Raw genomic sequence first — 14628 nt, forward strand, 5'->3', positions numbered from 1 at the left:
AGAGTTAGGCCCACTGGCTGCTTCTCTGTCCCCTGCCTGTCAACTAGTGACAGCCTGAGCAGAAATAGTGTGTGGAGAAGTTCTTCCCAGGTGCTGGATACCATGGTAAAAGGCCAAGTGGGGGGGGCAGGAGACTAAAGACCCCACCCCCTGATGAATATGCTATATCTCCTCATCTGAGCCCTTCCTTTCCATTATTCCCCAACCACCTTATACTGATGTTATTTTTATCACAATTAAAAATGTTCATTGGTAAAGAAAAAAAAAAGCTAATATGAAATTAAAAGACAAAAATGCCAAAAATCAACTATAACTACAATAAGTAGATAGGGATACTCAAAATAAAAAGATGTAGAATATGAAATGGTAAGCATAAAATGTGAAGGAGGAGAGTAAAAATGTAGCGCTTTTAGAATGTGGTCAGTCTTGGGGCACCTGGATGGCTCAGTGGCTGAGCATCTGCCTTTGGCTCAGGTCGTGATCCCAGAGTCCTGGGATCGAGTCCCACATCAGGCTCCCTGCAGAGAACCTGCTTCTCCCTCTGCCTATGTCTCTACCTCTCTCTCTGTGTCTCTCATGAATAAATTTTAAAAAATCACAAAAAAAAAGAGTATGCTCAAACTTAAGTGACTATTGGCTTAAAGTAGACTGCTATGTATACAGTTTGAAAAATGTGAACCTAATGGTAACCACAAACCAAACCTACAGCAGATACACAAAAAATAGGGAAAAGAACCCAAACATAACATTAAAGAAAACCATCAAACCATAATAGAAGAGACCAAGAGTAAAAGAAAGGAAAGAGAAGAACTACGAAAACAACCAGAAGACAATTAACAAAATGGCAGTAGGTACATACCTATTAATAACTACTTTAAAGGTAAATGGACTAAATGCTCCCATCAAGAGACACTGGGTGGTTGAATGGATTAAAAAAATAAGGCCTATCTATTTGCGGCCTGCATGAGACTCACTTTAGATCTAAAGGCATACACAGACTGAAAGTGAAGGCATGGAAATATTATTCCATGCAAAGAAACAAAAAGGGAACTGAAAAAACAATATTCCTATCAGACAAAACAGACTATAATGAAAGAAAACGGATAGCATTACATAACAATTATAAAATAACGAACTAAAGACTCCTAACTCTGGGAAACTAACTATGGGTGGTGGAAGGGGAGGAGGGCGGGGGGTGGGGGTGAATGGGTGACAGGCACTGAGGGGAGCACTTGACGGGATAAGCACTGGGTGTTATTCTGTATGTTGGCAAATTGAACACCAATAAAAAATAAATTTATTATTATAAATAAATAAATAAATAAATAAATAAATAAATAAATAAATAATAAAATTACCAAACAAGAAGATACAGCATTCATAAATATGTATGCACCTAATACAGGAGCACCTAAATAGAGCAAATATTAAGATATATAAAGAAAGAAACTGACAATACAATAGGAGTAGGGAACTTGGGATGCCTGGGTGACTCAGTGGTTGAGTGTCTGCTGCCTTCAGCTCAGGGCATGGTCCTGGGGTCCTGGGATCGAGTCCTGCATCAGGCTCCCCACGGGGAGCCTGCTTCTCCCTCTGCCTGTGTCTTTGCCTCTCTCTCTCTGTCTCTCATGAATAAATAAATAAGTAAAATCTTTTAAAAAAAAAAGAGCAGGGAACTTTATACCCCACTCACACCAACGGTTAGCTTATCCAAACAGAAAATCAATAAGGAAACATTGACCTTAAATAACACATCAGACCAGATGGACTTAATATGTATATACAAAACATTCCATCCAAAAACTGAAGAATAAACATTCTTTAAAGTACACATGGAATGTTATCTAGGATATATCATAAGTTAGGCCACAAAACAAGTCTTGATAAATTTAAGAAGACTGAAATCATATCAGGCATCTTTTGCAACCACAAAGATATGAAACCAAAAATCAATTACAAGAGGAAAATCTTAAAAAACACAAACACAGAGGGACTAAATAATGTTACCAGTCAATGGGTCAATGAAGAAATCAAAGAGGTAATAAAAAAATACCTGAGACAAATGATAATGGAAACACAACTTTCCAAAATCTAGGGGACATAGCAAAAGTAATTCTAAGAAAGAAGTTCATAGCAATACAGGTCTACTTCAAGAAGCAAGCAAAATCTCACATAAAGAATCTAACTGTACACGTAAGGAACTAGAAAAAGAAGAACAAACAAAATCCAAAGTTGGTAGAAGTCTCCTAAATAAATGGTGCTGGGAATACTCGACAGCTACATACAAAAGAATGAAACTGGACCACTATCTTATACCATGTATAAAAATAAATTCAAAATGGATTAAAGACATGAAGCTCTGAAACTATAAAATTCCTAAAGAAAACATAAGCAGTAAGCTCTTTGGCATCAGTCTAAGCAGCATTTTTCTGGACCCACTCCTCAGGCAGGGGCAATAAAAGCTAAAATAGACAAAGGGCATTACATCAAAATAAAAAACTTTTGCACAGTGATGAAAACTATCAATAAAACAAAAAGTCAGATTACTGAATGGGAGAAGATACTTGCAAATAATACATTTCATAAGGGGTTAATATCAAAAATACATAAAGAGCTTACACAACTTAATATTTAAAAAACAGCCTGATTAAAAAAATGGGCAACTTGCATAAACATTTTTCTGAAGACATACACATGGCCAAACAGGCACAGGAAAAGATACTCAGCATTACTAATCATCAGGAAAATGCAAATCAAAGCCACAATGAGACATCACCGCACATATGTCAAGTGTAATAATTGGCTATTACCAAAAAGACAAAAAATAACAAATATTGGCAAGGTATAATATAAAGGAAAGGGAAATTTCATACACTATTGGTGGGAATTTAAACTGGTATAGCCACAAATGGAAAACAGTATGGAGGTTCCTCAAAAAATTAAAACTAGAATTACCATATGATCTAGTAATTCTACTATTAGATAATTTACCCAAAGAATACAAAAACACTAATTTGAAGGGATATATGCACCCCTATGTTTACTCCAGCATTATTTACAATAGCCAAATTATGGAATTAGCCCATGTCCCTTGATAAAGAAGATGTAGTGTGAGTGTATGTGTGTGTATATATATATATATATATATATATAATCAAATATTACTCATCCAGAAAAAAGAATGAAATCTTGCCATCTGCAGTGATGTGGATGGATCTAGAGGATATTATGCTAAGTGAAAGAAGTCAGAACAAGAAAGATAAATACTGTATGATTTCACCTATATGTGGAATCTAAAAAATAAAACAATCAAAACAGAAAGACTCACAGATACAGGAAACAAATTTGGTTACCAGAGAGGGAATGGGTAGAGGGACAGGAGTGGGTAGGAAAAATAGGTAAAAAGGATTAAGAGGTACATACTTCTCATTATAAAATAAATAAATCCTGCAGACATAAAAACACAGCATAGGGAACATAGTAAATAATATTGTAATAAAGTTATATGGTGACAGTAGTAACTAGACTTAATGTGAGGATCATTTTGTAATGTATAAAAATATCAAATCACTATGGTGTACACCTGAAACTGATAGGATATATGTCAATTATACTTCAGTAAAAACACACTGCACAAATAGTTACAAGGAAGAGGTCAAATTTATTTTTCTTATTAAAAGTGAAGGGAAATAATACATAAGACTGGTATCTTGCTATCTACAGTATCATGGCTTTATTGCACTCATATCGAGATTGAGATTATTGAAAAATAATTCCAAGAATATTTCCATTAAGATATTCTTCAAATATTTTTAATATTATTTTGAAGCTTCATATGAATGTTACCAGTCATTTTCTTAATAGAAGCCTGTGATGATAAGTTTCATCCACATCTTCATGTGCTGCTTAAAGCTAACCAGGACTCATTTCTAAGCCTTGATTTGTCTTTCTTCCTGGAATATTTGTGTTTCTCTGGAAAATCCCTACTCACCTATTTCAGGATTTTTTTTTTCTTTCAAGATTTAATGCAAACCTCATCTCCATATAAACCTTCCATGGTTATTTCTTTTCCTAAGAGCTTTTCATTAGGGAATGAATCAAATAAATTGTAAATTATAGAAAGAATGGAATATTACACAACCATTTAAGTGAATGGCTGTAAGTATATCAAGAACAAATTTCAAAACCCACTGTAAAAAAAATATTTATTTCTATGTATTTTTAAATATCCAAAGAATAGTATCTACTTCATTCACATATACCTGCATTTGTAAATAGCAGAAAACATGCATAGAGACAATATAGATATCAATTTCAGACGTGGGGTGACACCCATGACAAAAAAAAGGAGCAAGAGAGAATGTATGAACTTTAGCTATAGTTGCAATGTTTTTATTAAGAGTGGTTGTGATGATGATAAAGAAGAATAGAAGAAGGAAAGAGAGAGAAAAAGACAAGGAAAGGGGAGGGAGAAGAATGGAGATGGGAGAGGGAGGTAGGAAAGGAAAAGAAGGGAGGGGAATGAGGAAGCAAAGAGGGGCAAATTATTAACATATATTTAATTTTAGTGGTATATACATAAGCACAGTATTATTTTCTCTATTTTTATTATGATTTGAACATTGCTCTTTGAAGTTCAAATTTTATGTGAAAAATAACTTTAATGTCTCTTCATTCATGCACAGTGGTAATATTTAATAGTTTCCACTAATTTTATCCAATATATTCTGACAATGGCTTAAAAAAATTATCAAAACCTGCACTGTATTTATTTCTTAAGTGTTTGGCTTTCACAGAAATCTCTGTGTGATAGGAACCTAGGATATCTTTGGCTACGTGATTCCAAGATCTCAGTCTAATGTATAAAATAAAAGTAGAATTCAGCAGAAATTGTAGATAAAAAGGTGAAGGAAAAATCTCTGGTAACAATAAATAGGTAGGTAAATGGGTAAGTGTGTGGATGGATGGATGAATAGATGGATGGACAGACAGAACAAATTTATTTATTTTTTATATTTTTTAAAGATTTTATTTATTTATTCATGAGAGATACAGAGAGAGAGAGAGGCAGAGACACAGGCAGAGGGAGAAGCAGGCTCCATGCAGGGAGCCTGAGGTGGGACTCAATCCCGGGTCTCCAGGATCACGCCCTGGGCTGAAGGCGGCGCTAAACCGCTTAACCACTGGGGCTGCCCAGACAGAACAAATTTAAAGAAAAAGCCACATTCTGTAATAAAGTTATATTTCAGATGCTTAGAAATTATTTTCACATGAGATACATAGGCTGGAATCATTTATTAAATGGCTAAATGTATAAAGCCTGTATATGATAAAATCATAGTACCTAGAAAGATATTAATTCTCTGCAGTATTGTCAAGTCATTCATTCATTCTTTTATTTAATCACATGACCTTTGCCTACTTAAAGCTTAGATTACTGATTAGTTTGAACACAGTTTCCAAATGCAAAAGTTAACTTCATTGAAGTGACTTAATGAAAATTTATTCTACCTCATTGTGATGTTATTTTAGGAAATATATTTCTATATTGTTTTAATGAAGAAGTTTATTTACTCACCTTAGGTGAGTGTAAATACTAAATGAGAAGGATACTCTTCCTAAATGTTTTTATTTTATATGCTCCATTACCAAGGTCCCTGAATGACAATAATACTTTCCATCAAAATAAACTTAAATGGAGAGACTAAGCTTTTATTTGGAAATAGTCATCGATCAATCAATCACTATCTGCTAGTCACTGTTAGAAACTGGTATCTTTGCCCTCAGCAGAGTCTCTATACCATAGTAGTTCTCAACCTTGGCTGCACCCTGTAATCACTTGCGGAGCATTAAAACATATATACAGGGCGGCTGAGGCTGTCCGGGGGGTTCCGGACTCCAAGTCAGTGTCTCCAGGTGCCATGGGCAGGGCTGAGGCGCGCTGAGGGGGACGCAGGGCACCAGAGGGGATGCGGGGCTGGGCCATGGTGGGCTTCTTCGGGCAGCCTGCCACCGTGGGAGCCTGGGCTCAGGGAGCTGCTGGAGGAGTTCTCCCCGACTCAGGACAGGGCCAAGGACTGCAACGGGACAGGTGGCTCCAAGGTTGAGCGCATGGAGAAGAGAGATGTCTGGAGCTGTTTGGCCGAGACTACTGTTACAGTGTGATCCAAAATGTGAATGGGGATATCTGTGGCCACTACCCCCAGCACATCCTGTTCCTGGAGTATGAAAGTTCTGAGAAGGAGAAAGACACATTTCAGAGCACTGTGCAGGTGAGCAAGTTGCAACACCTCGTCAACTGTAGCAGGACGGCCAGGTGCAGAGGACGGTTTGTCCAGTGATCCTGTTCAACGGCAAGCACATTTGCAGGTCTGATACCCTGGCTGGATGGGGAGAACTGTTTGGATGCACTGGCTACAACTATATCTTCTCAGGGGGTGCAGACGATGCCTGGGCAGATTCAGAGGACATCCCAGAGGAGGACTGTGCTCAGAGGCTATGACATCAAGCTGCTTCGATACCTGTCAGTCAAATACATCTGTGACCTGATGGTGGAGAACAAGAAGGTGAAGTTTGGCATGAATGTAACCTCCTCTGAGAAGGTGGACAAAGCCCAGCGCTATGCTGACTTCACTCTCCTCTCCATCCCGTATCCAGGCTGTAAATTTTTCAAGGAATATAAGGATCGGGATTACATGGCAGAAAGGCTCATTTTTAACTGGAAGCAGGACTATGTCGATGCCCCACTGAGCATCCCTGATTTCCTGACTTGCTCTCTGAACATTGACTGGAGCCAGCATCAGAGTTGGGACCTGGTGTAACAAACACAAAACTACCCGAAACTGCTGCTTTCCATAATTAACAGCGATGATGACAGCGGGCTGCTGGTACACTGTATCTCAGGCTGGGATCAGACCCCCCTCTTCAGGTCTCTCCTATGCCTTTCCTTGTGGGCTGATGGACTTATCCACACATCCCTAAAGCCTGCTGAGATCCTCTACCTAACTGTGGCCTATGACTGGTTCCTCTTTGGGCACATGTTGGTAGATCGGCTCAGCAAAGGAGAGATTTTCTTCTTCTGCTTCAATTTTTTGAAGCATATCATCTCTGAGGAATTCTCTGCTCTGAAGACACAGAGGAGGAAGAGTTTGCCAGCCCGGGATGCAGGCTTCACTCTGGAAGATATCTGTATGCTGAGACGAAAGGGCTGAGGCAGCACCACCAGCCTTGGCAGCGATTTCTCTTTGGTCATGGAGAGCTCCCCAGGAGCCACCGGGAGTTTCACCTATGAGGCCGTGGAGCTGCTCCCTGCAGGAGCACAGACTCGCATCTTGGAGGAAGAGCCATTCATTCTCTCCACAGAGCGTGCTCTGGAACCAGCCACAGCCCTCAGAGGACCGCCTGCCTTCCCACCAGGGGCTGGGGGAAGCCAAGTCTTCTAGTTCCTCATCCTCGAACCAGGATGGGTAGCAGTCTCCTGGAGGTCCCCAAGCCCAGATCAGTAGACTATCCCCTGCCCGGATCCTCTCTCCACAGACTTTGGCAGCTGGCAGATGGTAACAGACTGTGGCAGTATTCAGGAATGGGCTGTCCTGCACACAGACTCCTCTCTCCCTTTCAGCTTCCCCAATGAGCTCCCTAACAGTTGTCTGCTTGCAGCCCTAGGTGAGTGGAGACTCACCTGCAGGAAGTACGTTCAGCTTTCTTGGCGGCATACAGTCCCTGTGGTGCTATTGGAGGCCTGCTGGAGCAGTTGTCAGTGGTGTTGGACTCCAGAGCACCAGCAGCAACATCTTATGAAGTAGCCAGCCTACAACTATTGCCTGTTCCTTTCACTGGACCCCGAACGGAATCAAAGCCATGCCTGGACAAGGGGTGCTTCAAGATAGGAGGGAAATCTTTTCACTCCTCCTTCTCCATCATGTACATGGCAGCCCCAGAACTGAGCAGGGCTAAGAACAGGGTTCTCCAACCCACAGCTTCCTGACTGGTGACCACCACCCCTCTCGTCATTTCCTTTCACCCACCCTAGTCTTTGTTGGAATTCCCATCAACTCTCAGAACTGTGTGGGGTTTCCCTGGGGCCTTGTGGGAGCTGAGACCTCATGAAAGACTCCCCTCTTCCCATTCTTGTTTCCTGGAGAGGAGGGATCACCTGCACTGAGAATGAGACAGTTTGACACAGATCACAAAATAAAAATCTTTTTGAAAAATAAATAAATAAATAAATAAATAAATAAATAAACATATATACAAAGCCTGGATCTCACCCTCAGAGCTTCTGATTTAATTGTTCGTAGATGCAACATGGGTACTGGCGTAAGGGAGAAGTTCTCATATGCCAAGACTGAAAACCACCCCTGGGATTCAACAGCGTAATACCCTTTTCTTCCTGTCTGAGGGCATAGGCTTCCATAATCATGGGATTAAACGCAAAGAATATTTGAGAAAAATTAACAAATGAAGATATTCACTAGGCATAATGTATTTAGCTATGTTTCATCCTTTCTTTTTCAAGCCAACTCTAAAATAAGAGCTGCTCTTTTTCCTTTAATCCTCACTCAGATACAATAACAATTCCAACATGTATAAACAAACACATTTGTCCTTTCATTATCTCATCCAATCAACCCAACAATCTAGAAACCTACAAACCTCAAATCTCTCCCTCATCTAGAAAGAATCCAGCATTTCTTCTTTCCTCAAGAGAGATAGGCAGTTAATTATAGAAACTGCTCTCTTCCATTAGCATTTTCATAGGCCAAAAAGGGAAGAAGTAAAATGGTACAGGTTTCAAACTGCCTCTAGCTAGAAAAGGGAAAAAAGTGAAATTGGCCTTGTATAGGCTTAAAAGGCTTGAAGAATTCACACAATAGGCCACAGTTCTTTGATTTCCACTTTCCTCTATAGGAATGAATATTAGGTAGGATAATAAGTATGTCAAGGTCATGTTTACCTAATTCTAATGAAGCAAAGCATAAATCCCAAATTGTTAACCAATTGCAGGGAATGAGTGTATCTTTTTTTTTCCAGAAGCCAAGTAATTTAAATGGAAAAATGTGTTTAGTGTTAAAAAGGAACTAGAATGTTACTATATTAGATAAGAGAGCAATCCGTGACCACATAATGTCATTAAAGTGATCGGATATTATGCAGTCCCTTAAATTGCTTTATTTCCCTCAGCAGAATATTAATTTCAGGTGAGTAATTTAAATTGCATTAACAGCAGACTCCTTAAGATGACACTTCATTTAGTCTTGAAAGTTGCTGCTGTTTAAGATATCCCCCCAGCCTGCCATTTCATACTGGTGCTAACTTGTGCCAGATTGTATATTGTTTTTCCAAAATACCATGGGGGTGTCAAATGCTTTATTGCAAACCTGCTGCTTTATGGGAATATGCAATGTAAATAAACTAGAGAGACACTTCTGCAAATTGCCCTATCTTAGATGGAAAATATTTCTATTAGATGTATGAAATCAACTGACAGTTTTATGAGCCAAATCATTTTGGAAATATCCTTCACATACACTGAATATCATCATATTTTCAGAGACCATATGGTAAAAAGTAGATGCATAAGCTCTTCAAGGACAGGCAAACTTACAGTCAGCATGAATCTCGATTCCAGTACCCGTTTCTCTTTCACTAACAAATATCCAGGTAAGACAACTCTCAAAGTTGCTAATTTGGGACGTCTGGGTGACTCAGCAGTTGAGCTCTGCCTTTGACTCAGGGCCAGATCCCAGGTCCAGGATCGAGTCCACATCGGGCTCCTGCAAGAGAGCCTGCTTCTCCCTCTGCCTGTGTCTCTGCCACTCTCTGTCTCTGTCTCTCATGAATAAATAAAATCTTTTTTAAAAATTGCTAATTTGGTGAAAAGTATGAAAAAAGTGTGTAATAAAATATTTATCACTGCTATTTTCCTTATAAAAACAAGATAAATCCACATTCCTCTACATTCTATAGGCCACAAATCCAAAAACTCAAATAGAGACAGATCATGAGAGCCTGGACTAAATAGATAACAAGAGCTACAGGGTAAAGGATGAGTTTGTATAATTGTTGTTTTGTTAGGACCCTAGAACATCAACTTGTAGCATGTTTATGTGAGAATAAAATTTTCATGGATGACTGAATGACATTATTACAAGTTTTGAGATATTTCAACCCAGTAGCAAATATATTATACAAGTTGAATTTACCTTTGACCTCCTAAGCCCTCCTCAAGAAAAGGAAATGTTATAAATTGGATACCACAGTCATTGTTTCAATCCCCCTTTATCAGGTAACTCTTCTTCTATTCCTTCTTTTCCATTATTAAAGAAGGTTTACAAGTGCCTTCAGAGAAATGAAACATCTCTTTACAACACAGGGTCTTTGCTTTCAACCATAAATCCTGTGACATGCTTTCCTTTTCCCCTACAAATTTCCTGTTCTAATCAGCAACACCTCTCTCTAATTGCTTGTGCATGCTCTCATGCATTTGCTATATGGCTCCTGCTTTCCTTACTCCCCTGCTTTTTTCTTCTAAGCTATTCCCATGCTGTTTAATTCAGTTGCCATGAAACTTCACTATCCCTGATTGTTGAATGCCTCCTGAATCAAGTTCACATATTCTAAGGCCATCTTCCCAGTAAAGTATTTCCGGTCATGGATTCATTCCAGCCAACCACTGATTTGACTATGTCTAATTCTCATTTTCTGAAGGATGGAACAGATTCTCTTTCCAGAAACCCTAGTTTTTAGAAAGAAGAAAAACCCAGCCTTCCCAGAAGACCACCAGCAGGAGTAACCTTTCCAAACTGATTTTACCATGCTTCTTGTTTATTTCCCTGAGAATTATCCCTGCCACCACTGTGAAACCACCTAGTCACAATAAGGTAGCAAAGCTGCCTGTCACCCAAGGGGCTATAAAAGATAAATGCACGTTCTCAAACAATCAAATGGAGAAATTTGAAAACTTTCAAGTAAGTAATGACAAAAAAGGATTTCAGTTACTCATCGAGACCAATATCCAAGCAAATTACATACAGCTATCTGGAACAGTCCTTAAATTGTGGATAATCCAAAGTTAGCTTCTGTTAAAAATATAAGGAAAAATTAATGTAGAAAGAAGAAAACACATTCTCTTTATTATGAAGGGAATCAGAATATGCCCCCCAATTATGCCACTTTGGCATGACTGTAACTTGTTCAATCAAGTTACAATCCATTTATATAAGCTATTTTATATGAGACATAAAAGTCACTAAGTTTAAACACAAAAAATTGCTTGCTCCTTAGGGATCCTACTTGATGTAGCAGATATTTTTTATTTTATTGTGACTTGTAACTTGTAACTCAAAATCATTATTTTGAGCTGAAGGCAATTAAAAAGGAACAGACACAAGAGGAACTCTCTGCTTCCCCCCTTCCTTTCTTTCTTTTAAAGATTTTATTTATTTATTCATGAGAGATGCATAGAGAGAGGCAGAGGCAGAGTTAGAGGGAGAAGCAGGCCCTGTGGAAGGAACCCAATGTGGGACTCCATCCCGGGACTGTGGGATCATGCCCTGAGCTGAAAGCAGATGCTCAACCGCTGAGCCACCCAGGTGTCCCTACTTCCTCCTTTCTGCCAAAAACAGGGCATAAACTTTCCTTTCCCTTTCCATTTCCCTTTCCCTTTCCATTTCCCTTTCCCTTTCCATTTCCCTTTCAAGAAAGAAGACATGACTCTTATTCTGGTGTTATCACTGACTTGAGGTCTGCATAAACCTTACTCAAATAACCCTTAACTTTCATTACTTTCCTCCATATATTTGCCTTCCCACAATTTACTGTCCCTGGAATCCCAAATCCCTTTTCCTTCGTCTTGTCTCCTTTCCACAATTCATCACCCTGTATTAAAATGGTACATAAGTTCTGGACCTAAAATCATGTTTTTAGAGTTTTCACTTCTTTTCTGTAACACTCCTATGTGCATGCATAACAACCTTTTCCTCCCATGAAATTTTCATTTGTTGGTTTAATTCATAAGCCTCATTCACTGAACTTAAGAGAATATCAGGAAAGTTTCTTTCCTTTCCTACACTTATATTAAACACAATTAAAATCATATTTTTATCCTTTACCAAAGCTAGGAAAACCCTCCAGAAAACTGGTATGTTTCTTTTATAGTAATGAAATGATGCAGGAAAATGGGGAGAAATCATGAATAACTTTAAGACTGCCTCTGCTATGACATATTTATTGTATGTTGCTTTTAAGATGCTTCTTTAAAAAAAATTGTAGAGATGAGGTCTACTCTAAATGAAAAAGCTTTTAGCTCCAACCCCTGATAAATATGATCTGGGTCATAGGTCACTGTTGTCTTGACACACTGGGTAGTAAACAGCAGCAGGACTCTAATGACTAATGCTGTAGTCACAAGAGCTGAGCAGCTGACAGAAATAACACCACTCAGTCTCTGAGGAACTAAAGGCAATTTATAGGCTTATTTAATTTTAGCCTATCTTGAAATGACACTATAAAGTTGTAGGGGAACAGACTGTCACCATATCATGACAAATATGGAAAACAGGGCTCCAAAAGAACAGAGGAACTCAGTTACATGCCAGAAGAAGAGAAGATACTGCTTTAATATGTACCCCAAGCTGACAGAGTGAACTGTTAGGTGAACCTTCATTTCAACATGAACCTTCCTTGCCCTCTTTAGTTTATAATGCCTTTAGCCTGAGATGATACCTAAAGTGATATGTGCTCACCTCTTCAACCCAGCTTTCAGAAAACTGTTTTCCTAACAGAATGCACCTTCTCTTCCTGGGGCATCTTCTAATTCTTACAAAAGTCATTAAGTTTAGACACAAAAAATTGCTTGCTCCTTAGGGATCCTATTTAATATAGTAGGTATTTTTTATTTTATTGTGATAAAAATATACACAACATAAAATTTACCATTTCTCATTTTTTAGTGTAAAGTTGAGTGGCATTAGGTACATTCACACTTTTGGGCAACTGTCACCACTATTCAACTCCAGAAATTTTTCATCTTCTCAAAATGAAATGCTGTGCCAATCAAACAATAACTCCCCATTGCCCTCCTCCCATAAGTCCCTAGTAACCACTATTCTTCTTTCTCTTTGAGTTTGGCTATTCTAGCTCATATAAATGGAATCATACAATACTTGTTTTTGTATCACTTAACGCCCTTAGGGTTCATACATTTTGCAAGCATGTAACAATTTCATTTCCTATTAAGGCTAATAATATCTCATCATATATATATATATATGTATATATGTATATATATATGTACATGTGTATATATGTATATATATGTATATATGTGTATATATATGTATGTGTGTGTGTGTGTATATATATATATATACACCACATTTTGTTTATCCATTTATCCTTTAACTGACATTTGGGTTGTTTCTACCTTTTGGTTACCATGAATAATTTTGCTATAAATGCTGGTATATAAATACCTGCTTAATTCCTTACTTTCTTTTTTTTCAGTATTTTATCTTTTTTATTTTTTTAAGATTTATCTAATTATTTTAGTAATCTTTACACCCAACATGGGGCTCGAACTGACAACCCTGAGATCAAGAGTTGCATGCTCTTCTAACTGAGCCAGCCAGGTGCCCCTTCAAGTCCTTACTTTCAATTCTTTTGTGTACCCACCCATAAATGGAATTACTAAATCATATGATAATTCTGTTTAATTTACTCAGGAACCTCCATACTATTTTCCATAGTACTTAAACCATTTTACATTCCTATCAACAATATAAAGAGTTTCAATTTCTCTACATTCTCACTAAATACTTATTTTCTGGGTTGTTGGGTTTTTATTTCCCTTTTTCTTTCTTTATTCTTTTTTTTGGATAATATATATCATAATGGATGTGAAGTGATATTTCATTGTGGTTTTGATAGGCATTTCTCTAATGATTAATGCTAAACATCTTATATATCAGGTTTATGCCTATTTTATTCATTTACGTTTAGCTGATGTTATCTAATTTTTTTCTTTTTAAAGTTTTATTGAAGTATAATTGGCATACAATAAAATGCACATAATTAAAGTAAACAATTTGTTAAGTTTTGACATAAGTATACACCTTTGAAACTATCACCACACATCAAGACAATAAACATACTATTGAGCTTAATAAAACAAAAGATCCAGTTATTTCATCAGCAAAATTCGTTTATTCAGGAATAGCAGAGAAATTATGATTTAGGATGAGCAAATTATGGCAAACCACAGGCAAGTCTGCAGAGCAAAAGAAAAGGGCTTCCTTTTATAGGGGAAAGGAAGAAGCTGGGAAGAGGCTGTTTCACTGAGTTTTCATTGGCTGAGCTGCTGTTGGGCAAGGAGAAATTCTTCCTTCTTCCTGCTGGAAGAGTGTCTTCCTGTTGGGGAATGCAAGCTATGCTTTTCTTTTTTTTTAAAGATTTTATTTATTTATTCATGAGAATACACAGAGAGGAGAGAGAGAGGGGCAGAGACACAGGCAGAGGGAGAAGCAGGCTCCATGCAGGGAGCCCGACTTGGGACTCCATCCCGGGTCCCCAGGATCACGCCCTGAGCTGCAGGCAGCGCTAAACCGCTGAGCCATCGGGGCTGCCCCG

At 38.1% G+C, this 14628-nt stretch overlaps 2 pseudogenes; one reads left to right on the plus strand and one right to left on the minus strand.

Annotated features, from left to right (window-relative positions):
* LOC140636814 (proteasome subunit alpha type-1 pseudogene) overlaps nucleotides 1-14628 on the minus strand; it is a 121143-nt pseudogene that overhangs the window by 83724 nt on the left and 22791 nt on the right.
* Nucleotides 6496-7800, plus strand: LOC140636300 (phosphatidylinositol-3,5-bisphosphate 3-phosphatase MTMR14 pseudogene; annotated as a pseudogene).

Source organism: Canis lupus, chromosome 7, assembly GCF_048164855.1.
Source record: "Canis lupus baileyi chromosome 7, mCanLup2.hap1, whole genome shotgun sequence".
In the NCBI taxonomy this organism is placed as follows: Eukaryota; Metazoa; Chordata; class Mammalia; order Carnivora; family Canidae; genus Canis; species Canis lupus.